Source organism: Belonocnema kinseyi, chromosome 4 (assembly GCF_010883055.1).
Source record: "Belonocnema kinseyi isolate 2016_QV_RU_SX_M_011 chromosome 4, B_treatae_v1, whole genome shotgun sequence".
In the NCBI taxonomy this organism is placed as follows: Eukaryota; Metazoa; Arthropoda; class Insecta; order Hymenoptera; family Cynipidae; genus Belonocnema; species Belonocnema kinseyi.
Window position 1 is genome coordinate 140,535,538 of NC_046660.1, and position 21,720 is coordinate 140,557,257.

The 21,720-nt window shown below is 33.6% G+C and overlaps 1 protein-coding gene and 1 non-coding gene across 12 annotated transcripts in view; both read right to left on the reverse strand.

Annotated features, from left to right (window-relative positions):
• LOC117171308 (exocyst complex component 7) overlaps positions 1-21,720 on the reverse strand; it is a 336,468-nt gene that overhangs the window by 143,150 nt on the left and 171,598 nt on the right. The window lies entirely within an intron of this gene.
• Trnat-ugu lies at positions 15,955-16,026 on the reverse strand. The gene has a single exon. It is a non-coding gene; the product is annotated as a tRNA-Thr (tRNA).

Sequence of the window (21,720 nt, forward strand, 5' to 3'; positions counted from 1 at the left end):
GCGGTTACGAAACTCCAGACATTTACTGCTATTAATGTCAAAATATGAAAGTACGCAAGAACAGGGTTGCCAGCGTAATCGGTTAGGTTAGGTCAGGTTTTGATAGGTTAGGATAAGTTAAACCTCTAAGTAGGTTAAGCCGAAGCTAAGTGAAACGGTACCGCAAACACAACAGGACAACACAATCAGTTCAATTGTGTTTCATGAGGTTAGGTTAGGTTAGGCTAGGTTAGATTAATTTCTAGGTTAGGCTAGGTTAGATTTATTTCTAGGTTAGGCTCGAGTTGACCCATTCGATGTAGCACACATTTGCTACTGGGAAATAGAGTAACGCCTGGCATTCAGTTTTGATATCGAACGGAATATTTATCAAGAATGAACGTAAACGTGACACCGCCCAAACAATTGCAAGCAGCTCTAATTTGCTAGAATGGTATCACCTCTCGGGTTCGCTCGTACGACCGCTTATATCATAGACCGGGTGATATTTCTTGCCTGAAGATTTCTGAAAAAGCATAGCCGTTAAGCCTTTCGCGCTCGCATCTGTGTGAAGTTCGGTGAGAGCTTTTGGATTGGAAATCTCTAAAACCGGTTTACTCGACAAAATCTGTTTTAACATATTAAAAGCTTGATCTCTCCCCCCCCCCCCCCCCCCCCTCTCTCTCTCTCTCTACATTCCACTGAAAAGGTTCATTATCGCGCAACAAAGCATGTAACCTAGAAATCTTCCTAGAAATCTTCCTAGAAATCTTCGAAGCTCGTGTGCATCAGACGGGATCGGAAAATCTATAATTCCCCTTATCATTGAATCACTCGGCTCGATTTCACCCTTTGAAAACATAAATCCTAAATATTTTACACTTTTTTGAAGAAAAGAACATTTAGACAGATTAATCGTGAGATTCGCATTTTTCAATGCTTTAAGGAATAAGATAAGTTTTTCTCTCAGATCTGGCTAATCTAATCCACCTATCAAGATGTCATCTAGATAAAAAAGAACACAATGTTCTCTAAGTGGTTCAAGAACTTTTGACATAATTTTGAAAAATAAAATGGAGGATTCATAAAACCGAATATCATACACGTAAATTCCCCTGAATCGACTGGGGTAATAAAAGCAGTTTTATGACGATCCTTCTCCGCAATCGAGGCCTGTAAATAACCATTCGCAAGATCTAGTGTAATAAATAATTCCGTCCCGTGCAACAATGCTAAGTGATCATCTAAATTCGGCAACAGAAAGTGAATTAGTTCCGTCTGGCTATTTAATTTACGCGTGTCTACGACCATTCGTGGCTCGCCATTCGCTCTTTTAACCAATCAAACTGGACTCACGTAAGAAGAATTTGTCTCGGTGGCAATCCCTTCTTCTTTTAATTATTTAATTATATTTTTCAGCGTTTGGCGCTCTTTTATACTAGCGGAATAAGCTTTGCTACTTACCGGCTTACTACCGTGTTTTCTCGTTATTCGCATTTCAATCAGATCCGTACATCCTAATTCGGAAATATTTTTCGATACAGTTTCGCGACTCATTTATCACACTTACAAGGTCCTCTAAATCTTCTTTGATACTGTAATTTCCGATGTGAAGTTCTTCTAACTTGATTGGTTTTCTGCAAACAGCTGACTATGTAGTGGGGACCTCCGATAATTCACGTGTTTCGATTCTGCTACCTTCGATAATTTCCTTTTTGTAGTTATTGAAATTCAAAATTAAGAGTACATGAACGTTTCCCGCACTTCTCACCCTGATGAAATTTATAGAATGTGCTGGAAGTTTCACACCCTTGTGGTAAATCACTCGTGGATGGTGAGTGTAGGTGCGACCGATAATCACATCTAACGCTTGTGCGTCATCGGGCACTACACGAAAACCAACTTTTTCGAGAAACACGTCATCCACTGAGACATCCAAATACACGATTCCGAGCGAATTGGTTCGTCAACTAAAGCTTTCTTAATATACTTTTGAATCGTTGGATCGCGATCAAGACTGATCAAATTCACTTCCGATTTCTTATTCGCAGGCAAGACAGTGCAGTGAATCTGCATGTGCCCGCTGCCGTTGCACTTTAAAGATTTTAATTCCCTGCGCGGCTCTGGACAGTCTTTCGATATATAACCGAATTTCGAGCAATTATAGCACTTTAATTCTCCCGATAAACTTTTCAACGATGGACGACGATCAGGATTACGTCTCTCAGACTCTAACTTTTTATCCTCCACAGGTTTTCATCAGTCCGTCTCGAACTTTTTTCCTTCTGCTGGTTTCTGCGAGGACGAATTAGCACTCTGATTCTTTTTAGGAGTGGTCGATTCCTTTTGACTTCGAATTCGTTCAGTCCTTTGGTTGGTCAGGCGTTCTAAATCGGTTAGATCGTGTAGCATGTCATCAACATTATGATGGTCTTTCGAAGCTAAACACGCACACAAATCCCGGGGCCACAAGCCGACCAATACTTGCTCCTTCGTGTCCTTAAAGTTCAATTTAACGTCGTCGCATAATTTTACTTTTTCGTCAAAATACGCTGTAGTGCTTTCGTCTTTACGTTGTGAACGCTCGGCCATTTTCTTCCATTTTGCAGCAGTGCTTTCTGCTGTTAAACATGTTTTTCGAAAAACTGTTTGGAACTCATTCCAGGATTTTACTTTTTTGGAATGGACTTTGAACCAGTAATATGCTGCTCCTTGAAGATGTGATCTCGCAGTCTCCACAGTAAAACTTTCGGGCCAGCTGTGAAGTTCCTTTATACTCTTGATATTCTCAAGCTATTCTCGAGCCGATATACTTCCCTCTCCACCCGTAAAGTCAACGATATTTTGACTTTGATCAGGCATAATGTGGTAAGACGGCATCACCGAAGCACTACTAGGTCCGGGAGTGTTCGCATTTATATTAGCATCAGCGAAACCTTTCAACACGTTCAACATCAAAACTTCTCGTTCGCGACTCTCTCTCAGAAACAAATTTATTACATCCATCGGTTTATATTCAGCGTTTTTAAAATTCTCATCGTTCGTCTTTTTAGCGCTGATTTTTGCACCAAGTTGCGAGTTTTGTTGCTTTCTAGGTGCTTCGTGAAGGTCAATATCTACTACAGTTTTGTCTGTCGCATCTTCTTCATCTGGAGTCGAAGATCTATCCTGCCCACCCGCATTCGCGCCCCAATAATCTTGAATCTCACCTTCTTCGTTGTTGAGAAATCTACGAAAGCTCCCCTCATGTTCCCTCTCACTGTGATCCGACATAGTCTCTTATTCACTTTTCACACCGCAAAATTTAATTTCCACTTATTGTCCTACTTTGTTTTTCGATCCAAAAGTTTCAACTCACGAACATTCCACGATTCCTTATCCCGTACTTTCGTAACCGACCGAACAATCGACTCATCCACAGGCCCTTTTATATTGGACTCGTACACTGACGCTTCATTAATGGACTCGTCTATACACGCAAGAAGACCGATTATAATTTTCAAGAATCCACTTTGATACTTTAAAATCTAAGCTGAGATCATCCCACTTCTGATATGTTAAAGTAAATTTTAGAGATAATTAAAGTCCATGGGATTAGATGATCTCTATTATAAATAATAACAGTTCACTTTATAAAAATATGAAAGTATAGTTTATTTGAATAAACAGTTAACATTTCTCGAAAGGATTTCAATAAGAAAACAATAGTACACGTTTAAAGAATCCGAAATCGACCGGAACGCGAGTAAATCGCACATGTAATAAGAGATAAATAAGTAATGTATGTAAGTACATGTAATAAGAGATAAATTTAAATCCTTAACACATCTTTGTGAAATCTATTGAAATTTCATAAATAAATTCAAAATCGTTTAAAATCTTTGAAATGTTTAGAAATATTTGAAATATTTGTGAAACTTTTTGAAATCTTTTAAAATTTGGCTAAAATATTTGTAATCCTTGAAATCTTTTTCAAATTTTTCTTAATAATGGTGAAATGTTCGAAATATTTGTAAAATCTTTGAACTTTTTGTGCAACCTTTTGAAAGCTTTATGAAATTTTATGAAATCTGTGTAAAAACTTTTGTGTTCGTTTGAAATCATTGAAATCTTCTCAAATTCCTCGAAACCTTTTTAATTTTGGTAAATTCTTGAAATCCTTTAAAATTCTTATACCATCTTTGAAATACTTGAGAAATCTTTTCTACATCTTTCGTATTTATTTGAAATAGCTGGAATATTTTGAACTTTTGTGAAATATTTTGAAATTAAAAAAAATAGAACTCGTTTCAAATCTCGGAAATGTTTTGAAATTTTTCAAATCTTAAAATCCTTATAGATTTGTTTGAAATCACTGAAATATTGGTAAAATCTTTTAAAATATTCGAAATTTTTTTTATTGATTTAAAACCTTTAAAATGTTTTGAAATCTTTAAAATTCTTTTATTCTTTTAGAATCTTCATGTAATTTTTACTAAATCTTTTAAATATTTGTGAAACATTTTTTAATCTTCTAAAAAAATGTGAAATCTTTGAAATTCTCTGAAATGTTAGAAAAATCTGAGTTACATTTTTAAAATCCTTGACATCTTCTGAAAGTTTTACAATCTATCAAATATTTGTAAAATCTTTGACATCTTTTCGAAATCTATTGAAATTTTCTAAACAAATTTGTAATCGTTTAAAATCTTTGAAATGCTTTGAAATCTTTAAAATTCTTTTATTTTTTTAGAATCTGCATGTAATTTTCATGAAATCTTTGTGAAATCTTTTTAAATCTTCTAAAAAAATGTCAAATATTTGAGATTTTCTGATATCTTAGAATGCTGATTTACGTATTTAAAATTCTTGAAATCTTCTGAAAGTTTTAAAATCTTTAAAATATTTGTAAAATCTTTGACATCTTTGTGAAATATTTGAAATTTTCTGAAATCTTAGAAATCTGATTTATATCTTTAAAATTCTTGAAATCTTCTAAAAGTTTTAAAATCTTTAAAATTATTGTAAGATCTTCGACACCTTTGTAAAATTTATTGAAATTTTCTAAAAAAAATTTAAATCGTTTAAAATCTTAGAAATGTTTTGAAATTCTTATATTTTTTAAAAATCTTCATGTGATTTTCATGAAATCTTTCAAATATTTTCGAAATATTTTTAAATCTTTTAAGAAAATTTGAAATCTTTGAAATTTTCTGAAATCTTAAAAATCTGATTTACATCTTCAAAATTCTTGAAATATTCTGAGAGCTTTAAAATCTTTAAAATCTTTGTAAAATCTTTGACATTTTTGTGAAATCTATTGAAATTTTCTAAACAAATTTAAAATCGATCAAAATATTTGAAATGTTTTGAAATCTTTGAAATATACATTTTGAAATCTTTGGAAATTTGGTTAAAATATTTGGAGGCCTTGAAATCGTTTCATTCAATTTTGGTTTTTGGTCAAAAATCTAACCAATTCTTTTTTAATTCATCTTTGTTAACTTTTCAGTTTTAAGATTTACAAAAATGAAGAAGGTTTCGAAGAATTTGAGAAGATTTCAATGATTTCAAATGAACACAAAAGTTTTTACCAAGATATCAAAAAATTTTCAAAAAACTATACAAAGATCTCAAAGTATTTACAAAATTTTTTAAGATTTCAAAAGATTGCACAAAGAGTTCAAAGATTTTACAAAGATTTCGAACATTTCACCAATATTTAGAAACGTTTTTAAAAGATTTGAAGTATTACAATTATTTTAACCAAATTTTAAAAGATTTCAAAAAGTTTCACCAATATTTCAAATATTTGAAAACATTTCAAAGATTTTAAACGATTTCAAATTTGTTTATGAAATTTCAATAGATTTCACAAAGATGTCAACGATTTAACTTATATTTTAAAGATTTTAAAACTTTTAGAAGATTTCAAGGATTTTAATGATGTAAATCAGATTTCTAAGCTTTCACAAAATTTTAAAGATTTCAGAAAAATTTTAAAGATTTTAAAACTTTCCGACGATTTCAAGGATTTTAAAGATGTTAAATCAGATTTCTAAGATTTCAGAGAATTTCAAAGATTTCAAAGTTTCTTAGAAGATATAAAAAGATTTTATGAAAATTACAAGAAGAAAGTTACAATAGATTTCACAAAGATTGAAATATTTCAAAAGATTGCACAAAGATTTTGAAGAAAATTCAAGAATTTACAAAAAATTCGAAACTTCACAAAGATTTCAAAAAATTCAAGGATTTCAAAGATTTAAAAATATTCTCAAAGACGTCACAAAGACGACTTATGTTTGCATTAATTTTTTTAAAATCTCTAAAATTTTCAACCAAGGCAATTAATTAACTATCAAAAAGAACGAATTTTCAACAAACTATATCAATTTTAAACCAAATAGTTGAATTTATAAACTCAAGAAATATATCGATAACCAAAATTAAATAAATTTCCATTAGAAAATTCATTAACTTTGAATAGGAAATAAAAATCTTTAACATAAATTTGAATTTTCTACCACATTGTTGAACTTCAAAGAAAAATAGACAACTATACAGTGTAATTTTTGTTTGAAAAAAAATAATTAAAAATTAATTTTTAAGATGAGGGTCAAACTATCAACCAAGCAGTCGAATTTTCAATAATAAATAGGTATTTCTTAAAAATGCAACAATTCAAGTTAAATCCAAAAAAATTTTAACCAGTTTGAAATAACTTTAAAAATAAAAAATAAAGTCATTGATTTTAGTAAAATTTAAGTGAATTTAAAAAAAATTTAAGAAAAATGAGAGCGCTTCGATGCAACGAGGTGAATTAAAAACAATTGAGGATAAACTAATAGAAATTAAAGTTGAATTCCAAATCTAATTTCAAATCTCTTGAAATCTTTCAAACTCTGCGAAATACCTCACTTCTCTTGAACAAATTCCTTAAAATCGACTGAAATATTATTGCATCTACTGAAATTCTATGAAAATAAATCACTAAAATAAAATTAGTCATCAAAAATTGCGTTTGAAAGGGGGCTTCCAATGGCCACATGAGTCATAAAGTTGTCCTATAAATACCGCAGAACATTTTTGGCCTCCCCCTACCCCCACAAATATGCAGCTTAGGTGCTCCGAAAAATTGTTTAGTGTCAAATTTTTTTATAGGACGAATAGTCCCGCCAAACACTCTGCACGAATATAGCCCACTTTCACATTGACACTTTTTTCTAAATAATTCTGAAAAAAAATGTTATTCAGAGAGCAAATTCCAACTAGCAGATCCTTATAAAAAGAAAAATCTACTTATCTGGCATCTTCAAGTTGTTAAAATCTTCCAACTTTCGACTTCGTCGAGAAAATACAGGACTGTTACGAATGATTCGTTATTTGTTCACTTTTTCTGCATATTGTGTCTTTAAATAAGCACTTGGAAACTGTCAAAACAAGCACACGACACATGATTTGTTTTGTACTGTCATTGAAAACTGTTATGAACCATAACCTCGCAAACAAAGCAAGATAATTTTCATCGCGAAAATATACGAGATCGTCTCCAAATGAGTAAATTCAATTCTTATTTCACACATCCGCAACATTTTACAAATTTAATTTTCCTCTAATTGTTATTTTTAATTTGTTTAACAATGAACAACATTAAATACGGGAATTCAAATTTCGTTTACAGCTTAGTCCATCGTATCACTGCACCTATGTAATTATAATTAATCAGTGTTTGCAAGGTACAACGCTTATAATACAATTAAAATTTCGCACGCAAGGGGGGGGGGGGGGGGGGGGGGGGTACGAACACATAAACCTAAGCACGCAAGTCAACTGTCTTAACCACTAGACTTTATACGAGTTGCGATCTGTAAAATAATTTCGAAATGCATTTGTAACTGAGGTGACGACCTTGGGAATGACTTCTGAATAGGTGCCCATATCATCGCGGCACCCAACGAAAGCTCTTGGATTTACGTTATATCCATAGAAGTCAACTGAAACAATTAGAGAAAACAAAAACGTCCTGCTCCAATAATCTCCCAAGTATACGCGAACTGTGAAGTTGTGCGGTTTAAAATTTTGTTCATTTTTATAAAACCTCTTCCTTGCTAAGTGGGAATATTGTCTAATGGGACGACTGCCACAAAAATATCAACAAGAAATGTTTTCTACGTGAGGCAATCCATCCATTGCCTATTGCTCCGTGAATTCACTCGGTGGTCCGCGCGGATAGGTTGCTTTGCTTCGACTTTAGGATCGTGCTAAGCAAACAAAAAGCAGATTGGTAGCATCCAACGATCCTTCGGTAATGACCACTGCACCACTATTTTAATATCGGTTCATTGGATTTTAAATTTCTTACAGTATGTATTACCAGAGAATAGATGTTTATTTTACTAAAGGATAACCATTAAATTAACCTTAATTTCATTGTGATATTTACGAAATGCTAAGTGATTTTGACATTTTCACCCCTTATTATGAGCAGTTTATACTGTTACGGTTACAAGAAACTATCTACATTTCTCGATAAGTAAATATTACATTTCTTTTTTTCTGCGCGTAGGCTCATTTACTCTCTACCTAATGGGTTGCAAAGATATTCTTTAGTACGTTTATGTAGATGCTCCGAAGCATTAGTACACTGTAAAAAAATGCTGTGCTATTTTACATCGTAATACGTTGGAAGCTAATGAACCCATATAATATGTAGTGAAGTTACAAGAGTCTGCATTAATAAACGAGACTCTTGCGTAAAAAAACGACTCTGAAAAAAACACACTGCGTGTAAATTCACAGCCACGTGCGTGGAAAAACTTTGTGCTTGTCAATTGACAAGAAAAACGTGAGATGTCCACTGCAAAGCCAGTGATACTGCTTGTAGAAAACTTAATTATTTTTTCATTATAAGATAGGCGCTGATTAATATCAGGAAGTTTCCCGTAACTTTAGCCCTGAACGAGTCTTACGAAAAATTCCGTAACATCGAACGGACCATTTCATATAATGAGGAATATCTTGTAAACAAATGGAGGTAAAATAACCGAACATTCATTTGTTTTCCGGTCTAGGCCTAGCCATCAGTGGAAATAACATACTCCATGTAATTTCCCTCTCCATCAAGCACTTCTACATTCCGCCGATTTACGTCACACAGAAAAATAGTAAATACGCTGTTATTTGTAAATTCACAGTCTCATGTAAATACAATTCTGTAGGTATCTTTACAACTTATTAAATAGGTCAAATAGTTTCCAATGTAACAAGATGCTATTTTACATATCGACTGTCAAATTACAGCGGTCACGGTTTTATTACTATGTTCCTTTCAGTTTAATTATACCAAAATGTTAATTAGTATTGAGGTCCCGTCAATTTACTGCTTTACTCGCAGTCAAGTTCTGAATTTCCGATACGTTAAATTACGGTCGAATGTGATTTTCAACATAACATTTTTACAGTGTATCTTCTGTGAGAACGACTGATTGACATGAATCAATATGATTTCCTCTTGTACCAGCATATCTGTGAAATATGCGACTCATACAGGTGTTTTCAGATTTTAGGACAGTGTTGTATATTCGGTTTGAAATTACAAATCGAAATTGATTTTCGGAGGTTAGAATTTGTAACAGGATGTGTATTTTGAATGCCACATTATGATGATTTTGCGTTAAAATGCTTATGCGCTTACAATACGCTCAACAATTGCCTCAAATTATTTTTCTTGACTTTATTAAAATGAAAAATAATATTTTGTCTTGGAATTAATAAAGAAATCCGTACCCTAACGAAAGAAAAGAAGGTCATAGAAGACAACAGAGCATGCAAAATAATTTAGATATAGATATTCACTAAACCCTGTAAAAAACTAAATAATAAAAAACATAACCTTTCTCGGCGTTTAGTTATAAGTAATGTCAATTACTCGAAAAATGAATCTTAAATATGTTTCTTAATTCATGTAACTAGAGCAACAAAAAAATACCTATCGTAAAACCACCCGAGCTTCACAATCAGAATAAATTGAAAAATAAGTTAGCGAAGTGTATTCCACTTAAATATAATCTAAGGAACCTTTCTTTTCTTGGGAAAAAGATGTTACAAGTCAGCCAAGTAGCAATCAAATTCTGACCCTCGATTTTTGCTGGACGTAGATATTAGATTTGATGTGTTGTCATTTGTAAGAAATAAGCAAAGTAGAAAATCTCTTGCAATGAGATCCGATGGAAAGTTGTATGTCCCACGAGCAAACACGTCGAACGGGGAATCCACTTTTTCATAAGCTGCTCCGAGCCTCTTGAATAGCTTAAAAACCTCGCTGACTTCTTACTCCATCTCCACTACAAGAAAAGGAGTGACTGAACGCCTTCGCATGGCAACATGATTTGTCTATTCGACAAAATTGCGATTATCTCGAAAACTATGTATTTAAGCCCTCATTTTTAAGTTTCGTTCACTCATAGTTGAATTTAGATCAAGAGGGTTAGGGTTGAAAGCAGCTTTAAACTGTACCTCGCCCTTTAAGTTCTTACATTATCTCTGACTTCTATGTACATATCCGTCTTCTTCCGACGCAGATCTAACATGAATAATATCAAGTCTCTTTCTTTGCGAGTCTATATAACCTCATCCCATATTGATGGTTTTAATGTCTCGAAGTGCAAGGATGGATAATTTTAGTAACATGGTTTATCAGCTCTCTGGTTCTATTTCCTGTTTTATATTGAGTCAATGGACAATAGTCTTCTACTAGTGCACGCAGATCATTTATGATATTAATCTTGGACAGAGAATGCCTTTTTGTTGGTTCTACATGTCTGAACTCTATTGAAGTGTCACCAAAATTCCTTTCAAGAGGCTTTCGTTTTTCTGGGATTTCGTTGTTCACATCATCGTTATTGCCTATGCCTATAGCTTCAAGCAGGTCTTCGATGTTTACATCTTCAAAGGAAAGTTCATCAATAGGAAGCCGCTGTTCCACTTGCATTTTGATAGCAGCTATTTCGGCAGCCAAAAGCAATCTGTTTACAGATATTATGCGCTTTTTATCTGCCAGATTCTGGTCATTTATTCTTGTGTCTATCTGTGGGTACTTAAGTAAGAAGAGTAGATGATGTTCTCCCCTTACACTTTGCCCACTTTTCTCTGGCCAAAAATAAAGGCGCATAACATTCTGTTCATATGGTATGTCTATTTCAATCGCCTTTTTGGTTGCCGAAACTATGCTTGAGCATCTGATTGTATAAGGCCATCCACCTCTGAAAGTTGTGGTGGTGTTGGATCATCAACAGGTTGAGGAAGAACATCCAATTGCCCCTGCTTGACAGTGTGACGCGGCTTCATGTAACTGTTGTTCATTGCCGTCGTTTTTCCACGCGAAATGAACCTGTTTAATCTCCATTGCTCGGTCTTCTGTGGCGTATAAATTAGTCCTGATATCCTTCACCTTAACGATAAGATCGCTTAGTGCGACTTCCTTTATATTAGGATACTTTTCAGCAAATTTCGTCCTTAAATTGTAACCTTTTTCCATTCTCGTTTTAAACTTCGCATTTTCGTAGTATATACGCACAAATTTCTATTTTATTAAGATCCAGGGGCATAATGACGATCTTCGGAAAGCGCCAAGCTTTTCAAAATCTTGAAAATACTCTCCATTATTATTTATGGGTTTTGGTTTTCTTCTTACTCCCTTTCCTCTTCGTTCTCTGCCTGTCTGGCATGGAAAACCCTGTCAGTATTTCAAGCCCTAACGAAATAGGTAGTTTTTAAAATAATGAATAATTAAATTAAAGGAAAATGCTGTTAATTTTAAGGTAATTACTTTCTGCTTTTTATTTTTTTATAACAAGGTTCATCCATTTTAATCTTACAAGTTAACATTTCTGAATGTAAATATTTAAAAATAATCTAGGAACCCAAAATTGTGAAAAATTTATAAAAACAATTAATCTGATGAAAGCGTGTCAAAATCAATTTATAAAACCATTATAAAAAATTACATTGCGTAATTAGAAAACGAATTACATACACACATAAGGAAGGGTGGTTACCTGGTCTATAAATCTGTGGATTATGTACTGTTGGGTAAACGAACATATTCTCAGAATTCTCAGAGAATCAAAGTAGATAACTTTTAAAGTTGGGATAGTTGACTAATAATGCCCCTTATATGGGTTTTTGTTTTATTATGTATATCTTTTTAAAGTACATTTTTGAAGATAGTTTTCATTTTATTTATAACGGCGCTTGATGGGCCTTGTTTAGAAATACTCAACTTTGACTCCATCACGAAAGACACTAAAAATTTCTCGCATACTGTCATTTCTTGATTCGATTTTGTATCTTACACTTATTCGGCAAGCTGATAAACTCACATTGCAAAATTCAATGAGTGACAGGTTTCGAAGCTTTTCGTAACATACCGGCCCCCTCGAGTGTAATAACAGCTCGACAAAAATTAAAGTTTAATTTTTATCTAGTATAAAAATAAAATAAATGCGCGTGGTTCTAAGTCAGATGGTGTGGGATAATCCTAGCGATAATCGAGTCATTTTAAAGACTGCAATTCTATCCACGGTGGGCCTTGCCACCATAAAGGGTGCTTTAGAATTTTTGCCTACGAGAGTCTCCTCGTAGCACAGTCGGCCAGATTATCCTTGGTAGAGATATATCACTATTTGACAATCAGTGTGATAAGGAGTGGGAACATTTTCAAGCGATATTGTATCCATGGGGAATTTGAGTACCTTAGCAAGTAAGGCTGCCTCACATAATTCTAAACGTAGAATTGACAAGTATTTACATGGGTCCACTTTAGATTTACCCATTATTAAGCAAACGTGAGCATTATTCAAATCTTCACTGAGGATTCTAAGATAAACAGAAGCGAAGTAAGATTTAAAATAAGCATCAGCAAATCCGTAAAGATCGTAATTTAGATTTTCTTACAGTTGACCAGTCCATCTAGGAACTTTTAGAGATTCCAATTTCTCAAAAATATGGTGATATTTAAGCCACTGAATCCGACGGTCATTGGGCAACTTCTCACCCAATGAAGCTTCCGTAGCTAAAACTCCTGCACCAATAACTTAGCCACTAGCATTACAAGACTTAACCAACCTATTGGACCATATAATTTAGCTATTAAGAAAAGAAAGATTCTGTTAGTCAATGGAAATTCTATAGCCTTGCGTTCGCTCAGTTATTATTTTAAAAATTTGAAAAAGTACATAAGAGTTTATCCACTATGAAGACTTACTCTCTAGTATTAAATGGTCAAAACTCGAAAATATGTTATTTTGGACCACCCTAATATATGTACATATATAGTAGCATGATCCCTGTCAGAGGAGGCTTTATGGCGCGTACCCATACTCCATGGTGCCAGAAACTTATCATCTATCTGTTGGAAAGCTTAGAGGTTCATCCACACATAGTGAGCTGCATAGAGAGATTCATGCCTATTCGGAAAACTACATTTACTATCTGATCTGGAAAATATCGAGTGACAACGAACGACGTCACCTACCGTAGCAGCGTCTTTCAGGGCGACACCATGAGTCCTCTGCTTTTTTACTTCACACTTCTGCCTCTATCTCTCGCACTAAGAAACTGTTCTGGATACCTCTGTTACAATACTAAACATCGTGTGCATAAGGTCACTCATGTATTTAGTATGGATGACCTAAACATCTATGCTTTTGCTAAAAGCAAACTTCAGAGCTTCAAATTTCGTCAGGCAGTACACAGGAAAGAATGGTATGGACTTTAAATTAGACAAGTGTCCCAAAATTCGTCTGAAGAAAGAAATGGTTCCTGGCGTTGCCGAGGACCCTGAGCTTGTGGATATTAGTGTTATTAGACACTTTGACACTGGAGAGACCTATACATACCTGGACGTGTGTTGAGTTTTGGGTAAAGCTTTGAAAGATTCCGACAGGTGCTACCACCATTCGGTTTTCGATCTAGCTATCGATATTGCTAATGCGTACTTTAGTTCAGTGTTTTGTTGAATATCGTCCCATGCGAATCACAATAGTCGTTCTGTTTTGTATTACATTGTGAAGCGTTGTCGAAGGTTTTAATAAACCACTGTATGTGTAACAGAGTTATCAAAGTGTTATTGTGTTGAAGACCTATCCCAAGTTCTATATATTAAGTTATAATTGAAAAAGGTTATAGTTCACAGCACGCTTCCACTGCGCGGAGATCTGCGAACTTGGGAAAGCGTAAAAGGGTTGTTCACTAAAGTGCAAACATTGTGGAGGACTGAAGAGGTAAGTTTTTGAAATTTTCATTTGATGTGAGACAAAGAGCCTGTCGGGACAAGCGCGTGTTTCCTTGCACATTTTAGTGAGAGCAGCGAGACCGTCGCATAAATTTTATGACTTCGCAGCCGCTGCGCGGGGCGGACTTCACATCCGAAGTACAGTAGAAAAGGGAGACTGGAAGAGTGAATCATTTCTTAAAATTCACTCTTTGGCGGAAAAATTTTTTTCAATGTCTACGTTCTTGATGAAATAATTACTATTCTTAGATATATGGAATATTATGAATTAATTATTTATAATAGTTGTACATATTGGGTGTTATGAAATTATTATTATTCATGGATATACTGAGTATCATGAAGTTTAATTATTGTTCATAGATGCATTGAGTAATATGAATATAATTATTTGAAGTTATAGAAACACAGAAGTTAATGAGTTATTGATGTTTGAAATTAAAGGCATATATTAGAAAGTGGTGTGCGCATACGTGTGGCTCGGCGGGAGCGTTTGGTCTCTTGTTTCAAGATTTATGGGACGCTGTGCAGCTTATATGTTTTAGAAGCACAAAACACGGCACTATACGTTTTGACTGATGCCTGGAATGGACGTTGATGTAGATGAAAATTTGTAATGACATGCAATTTTTTATCTGGAAGAGCACTTGATGAAATAATTTTATGATACATTTTTAACTAAAAAGCGTGTTTTAGAAATCCTGGATGAGCATGGCGGAAACAACGTCCATCGAAGAATTAACACAAGCTCTCGTTGATTATGAGCGTGATGGAAACCATTCAACAGAAGAAGACGAGACTAATGACTGCAAAGTTTTTGAGATTTAAATTAAGATGAAAATAATATGAATAACGAAGTGAATGGAAGTAAGAAATTTATTCATATTTTTTAATTATTTTTTTTATGTTTAGAAGGAGCTTCGTTAGGGATGTTTTTCTTTCGAAGCTAAATCAAACTTATGAGTTTGTTGATGCGTGTGAAATATAGAAGTAGATGATAGACGTGGGGATTTTGAGACGATAGATGATTAGATGATTAGGCATATATAGAAAGTAACACAGGCATTAATCTAGAGTTTTACTTCACAGCAGAGACGAACGAACTTAATTGAAACCCAGTTCTTGAGAACAATTTAAAGTTATATACAATATTATTTTAGAGGCCTGATACCAGTGGTTTTTTATCTTTGTACGGCAAAGGTCTCTGTATTGTACGGTGAATAAGTAGAAGAACTACTATACCATAATGAATTTTTATTACGCGAAATTAATTGAAAACGCGAGAAAAAAATTTTTTAAAAATAAATTCTAAAAAATTCGCTGCGGGCTGGGTTTGAACCAACAACCTCCTCATTACATGTGAGGGGCACTACCAATTTCGCCACCGCAGCACCAACAGTGAAAATTGTAGAACTTGTGTTTGCTTAATTTCGATCGAAATTATTTTTCATAGATGTTATTATTTTAAGGCAAGTTGTTAAATTCAAGTTTGAAACAGAGTTATAGAAACAGAGTTTCGGTTAAACTGGTTAATTAGGTAGAATATTATTTTTGACGCCTGATACCAGTGGTTTTTTTATCTTTGTATGACAGAGGTCTATGTATTGTACGGTTGATAAGTAGAAGAACTACTACACCATAATCAATTTTTATTACGCGAAATTAATTGGAAACGCGAGAAAAATAAGATCTAATAAATTCACTACGGGCTGGGTTTGAACCAACAACTCCTCATTACATGTGAGGGGCGCTACCAATTGCGCCACCGCAGCACCAACAGTGAAAATTGTAGAACTTGGATTTGCTTAATTTCGATCGAAATTATTTTTCATAGATGTTATTATTTTAAGGCCAGTTGCTAAATTCAAGTTTGAAACAGAGTTTCGGGGCAATTGGTAGCGCTCCTCACATGTAATGAGGAGGTTGTTGGTTCAAACCCAGCCCGCAGTGAATTTTTTAGAACTTATTTTTCTCGCATTTTCAATTATTTTCGCTTAATAAAAATTGATTATGGTATAGTAGTTCTTCTACTTATCAACCGTACAATACAGAGACCTCTGTCGTACAAAGATAAAAAACAAATAATTTAGAAGCTGAGAAACTCAGATTGCAGAGTTTAGGAATTATTAAAGTCAAAGGTGGTTAGGGTAAGATTTCATATGAAGGTAAGCGAAAAAGCTTGTCTGAAATAGAAGCAGATGTGATTGGCTCGAAGGATGCATTTTCGAATGGGAACACCGTGAATTTAAAGATGGATGCAGGTCAAGCGGATGAAGCCAGAGAAAAGAAGGAAAAGAGGCTGATGGACAAAATATGCAGACTTTAAAAATGACCATCAAAGAAGAATTTGTTACTGCAAAGGTGAACATTAAGAGAGAATACAAGTTGACAGGGAAATCCAACGTCGATCTTTGAATGGACTATCTGAGATCAGAATTGAGAACTAGCGGTCTACTAAATATTATTGATCTAAATGTTGAACATTCAAAGAATTTTTCAGAATCAATTAAAAACGAGAAAGAAGATCTTGTTCGGGATATAATAATCAACCATTTGGACGAGCATTATCATAAAAAGGTCGTCAAGGAAGGAAACCCTAAAAAACTTCTGAAAATGCTAAGCGAATGTAAGAAAAGGTAAGTTAATGTTACCCATACTTCTGTAAGAACTCGACTGTACTCTATTAAGATTAAGATCTAAGATGACACAATAGTACGGGTGTATGAGATGTGTAAAGATACGGTGCCACTAACTGAACAAGAAAAGCGATCATCCTTTTATCAAGCTATAGTTCCAGTGCTGCCAGAAATACGAAGGGCTGATCTACTGAAGAGACACACTACTTCAAAGGAGATGAGGCGAGATGAGATCAGATCATTTATAATGCAAATTGAAGCTGAAAAGAAGACTAAAGCTAATGGAGAAAGTTAAGATCGTGAAAGCAAGTGTTACAGATACAATGAAGTAGGTTATTTTGTAAGAGATTGTCCATTTAAAAATAAAGGGCCTTTTAGAATCAGAAAAGACAAATTTCAAGATGAAAAAGTTACAGTATATGATATGAATAGATGAGCTTGAGTAGTTTAAATAAATTGAAAAAATGTTCGCTGCTGATCATTTCGAGAAGAAGACGAAAGATTTCGAAAGATACAACAAAGCAATTTTATAGTATGTTATATTAGGTCATGCATCGTTTAAATATTTGAAAAAATTACAGAGAAGAGACAAGAATCTACAAAACGTTAAATTCGATGATATTAGAATGCGAAATATGTATCATGGCTAAGATGGAAAAGTTACTGTTTAAGAAAATGAGGAACAAGACAAAACGTCCGCTTCAAGTTATACAGGCGGACATCATGTATGGCACCAATAAAATCAATATCTTAGCCTGCACAAATGAGATTCATTATTTAATGCATAGATAATTTTTATCGATTAGCAAAAGCATACACTTTGAAGGAGAAGGATGAATCTGGAGAAGCTTTAGAAATATTTCTCGTACAACCAAGACATTTGCTAGGAAAAGATAAAAAGGTATTTTATATAAAGTTAGATCAAGGCACAGAATACACTGGAGGAAAATTCGTAAAAATGCTAAAGCAAGAAAAAATAGAATCAGACTTTGCACCACCACACACACCGGAACATAATGGAGTAGCAGAAAGATGGAATAGGACAATTCAGAAAAAGCAAAGGCATACATGTTTGATTCTGGTTTGCCTAAAAGTATGTGTGGACTTACTGTCGATGCTGATGTACAGTCATACAACAGAACACCTCATAAATCAATCAAGATTTATGGAGTCCCGACACGTTAAATTCAAGGAAGAATTGGTCTATCAAGATGTTTATAGAACTAAATATTTGAACGATAATGATCAGTTGACAGAAGTAAACGAAGCTGAAATCAAACCAGAGTGGAATTGGATAAAACCTTTTGTAGAGGACGAAGAATTAAAATTAGACCCAGATAGTGAACACCCTAAGAAAAAAGGAAGGCCAAGAAAATAACTCAGGAAAGACCTAAACAAATACAAAGTAATATACACAATGAAGAAAAAGGCCCTATGAGAAGAAGTTAAGCCAAAAGAAGAAACACGTCGAAAGTTAGAAAGATAACAGCTCAGACTGCACATCCAATAGTTGATATACGGTTTGATAATTATGCTGTAGAAACAGAAAATGAAAAACAAACCAAAAAAGATTAAGTAATCCATTGCCTTTTAGCAAAAATAAATATGTATCCAACAAATTACGAAAAATCTGTGTCAAGGAAAGAAAAATTAAATTGGATGGAAGTAGTGAAAGAAGAACTTAATTCTATGGATCATAATAAAGTCTGGAAACTAAATGATAGACCTCAACCAATGTCTGTAGGGAAAAAAGCAAATATTATTTATTCAAGGTGGATCTTTAAAAGGAAACTCAAAACCGATGGATCAATCAGATATAAAGCAAAATTGATAACCAGAGGTTTCCAAAACCAAAATAATTATGATTTAAAGGAGACATGTGCTCCAGTTTTCAGACTGTCAGTAGTTCGATCAGTGTTATCTATTAGCAATAAACTTGACCTACATGCTTGTCAAATGGGACGTAAAAACCGCATTTTTAAATGGGATATTAAATTTAAAAGTATATATGGAAATACCCGACGGAATAGAAGTTGATGCACATACGAAAAATCAGAAGGTATACAAATTAGAAAGGGCACTTTACGGTTTAAAAGTAAGTCCAAAGATATGAAAGAAAAGGTTTTGAGAGGAAGTAAAACAGCTTGGATTCGAAAACGATTTGCATAAACCGTGTATATTCAAATGGAGAAAAGGGGGATAGATGAAACTCATACTGTTGTACGTAGATGACATGCTGATCGCAAGCGATGATGAGAATAAACTAAGGGAAGTAAAAAACGCCTAGAAATAGTGTTTGATATGAAAGATCTAGGTGGACCGAAGAAGTTTCTAGGAGTAATCATTAAAAGAAAAAAGGAGACAAAGTGTCTAAGAATTCATCAAGCCATGTACATAGAATGTATTCTAGAAAGATGCAACAGGATAGAGTGCAAACCACAAAGCACGCCCATGTCTACGAGACAAGCGAGCAATAAAAATAAAAAGAAGAAATTTGAAGAAAACAAACAGGTGAAGAATTAGGACATGAAATAAAGAGAGTACCTTACCGAGAGGCTATAGGAAGTTGAATGTACTTGGCGAATGTCACTCGATCTGACATAACATTTGCGGTAAACTATTTAGCAAGCAAGACATTGTCGCCTGGAGAAGTTGCAAACAGTCCTATCCCAGCAAACATGGTTATGGAACAGATTTGTAACTGTTCTAGAACACAAAAGAACGTGTTCTAAAACAGGTTAGTAACAGGTTACGATCATGCAAGTAACTATTTCATCCCCCATACAATAGAAAAATTCTGTAACAGCTCCAGAACGCTGTGACATACGATCTGTAACATTTCTATAACAATAATAGAACTCGGTTATCAGTGTTATTTAACAATTTTGTAACAGATCTAAAACGCTGTGAAAACCGATCTGTAACATTTCAAGAACAATTCTAGAACTCAATCACAAATGTTGTGCAACAAATCTGTAACAGATCTGGAAGGCTGTGACGACCGATCTGTAATATTCCTAGAACAATTGTAGAACTTTGGTACGCTGCGTTGTAAAAGAAACTAGGACAATTCTAGAACAGTTATATAGCAATTCTAAAACTGCTATGGATCTAATAGGAAACAGTTTTATGTATCCCTCACAGCAATAAGGATATCCCGGGATATTCGATTTAACCCCATTTATGTCCCGGGTTATTCCAGGGATAACCCGCCGGAATGTCCTGCTAGGCGGAAGTTTTAATATCCCCATGGATATATTTTAATCCGAGACAGCGTTTACCCAGTCCCGACTAACAAAAACTATACATCCGAGATATCCACATTAGGCCAGGTAAGTATGCTTCTCGCCTCCTTGGCTCCTCCCTGAAAGGCTCGACCCTTCATTTCAATTGCGAGAAAGGCAAATCGCTGCGCTCCCTAGCACACTACGGCCGAACCACGGCTCCAGGCAGCAAGACTCAAATCTTCAAATAATGAATTAAATCTTTTGGTGTCAAACCTTTTACCCATGAATTATGATTATTTATACCATCATGAGTGTTAGACACATGAATATACGAAATTATTTATTAAAGCTAGGATAACATAATTATTTGTTTAACATAATAAATAATAATATTATAAATAACGTACGATATCAGAATTGTATTAAGTTTCCATAAAAGTTTGGATTAAGTCGGTGTTCTTCCTCAGAAATTGGTATTTCTATTTTTTTCAAATTATATTTTGAAGAAGATTCACAACTTTTTCACAACTTTAGAGTATTTTATTCATTTGCACCGAAAATAATTATTTTTAATAAAAAAATCATTAGACTTCAAAGAAGATAAAAAATTGTTGTGCAATTCGAGGTAAAAGTAACGGTTTTTCCTGAAAATGTTGATAAGGATTTAAAAAATGATCAAAATTTTCAGGGCATTTTTAAGTTATTTTAACATAAATTGTAATCTATGCTATTAATCGATAAAATTGGTTTTTTAATATTGATTTCTCTTTATTAATTTTTTTCAGCGTAGACTTTAGCCAAATTATTTCGAATGTGTAGAAATAATTTTAAAAACAAAACATTCCGTCCCTATAAGGAATAAAAAAGCTACATCATAGTTCAAATTATAACTTTAAGTATTGTAATTGCGAGATAACTTCTCGCACTTTATTTATACGTGCTTTTTTTAAAAAGTTGATAGCTAATCAGTTGAGAATGTTTAGATGATAATTGGACCAGATAGATCTAGAAATCCAGGAATCCGAACGAAATGAAGGGTATTTTTCGATACTTTACAAATATTTTTTAAACTTCAAAATTCCTTGGGTTTAAACTAATATAAGTGTGGCAAATTATAGAAAAATATCTGAGAAAAAATGTCAGGATTGTGTTTCATGAAAACTTCATTATTTCTATGTAATTTCTTTATTAATTTTAATTTTTCTTGAATAACTTTTTTAGCGTAGTTTTTAGCCATATGCTTTTGAGTTTGTAGAAATAATTTTAATATATCGACAAATGGCCCATAACTTCGTTCGGATCATTGTGGAAAACAAAGCATTCAGTCCTTACAAAGACTGAAAAAGCTACATCATACGTTCAAATTATAACTTTTTATTTTGTGATTGCGAGATAACTTTTCGCACTTTATTTATACATGCTATTTAAAAAAGGTAATAGCTAATCAGTCGACAATGTTTAGATGATAATTGGACTAGATAGATCTAGTAAGTCAGGAATTCGAAAGAAATTAAGGGTTATTTTCGATATTTTACCAATTTTTCTTATTATATTTATTATATTTTATTATATTATTATTATTATAATTATATATTTTATTATT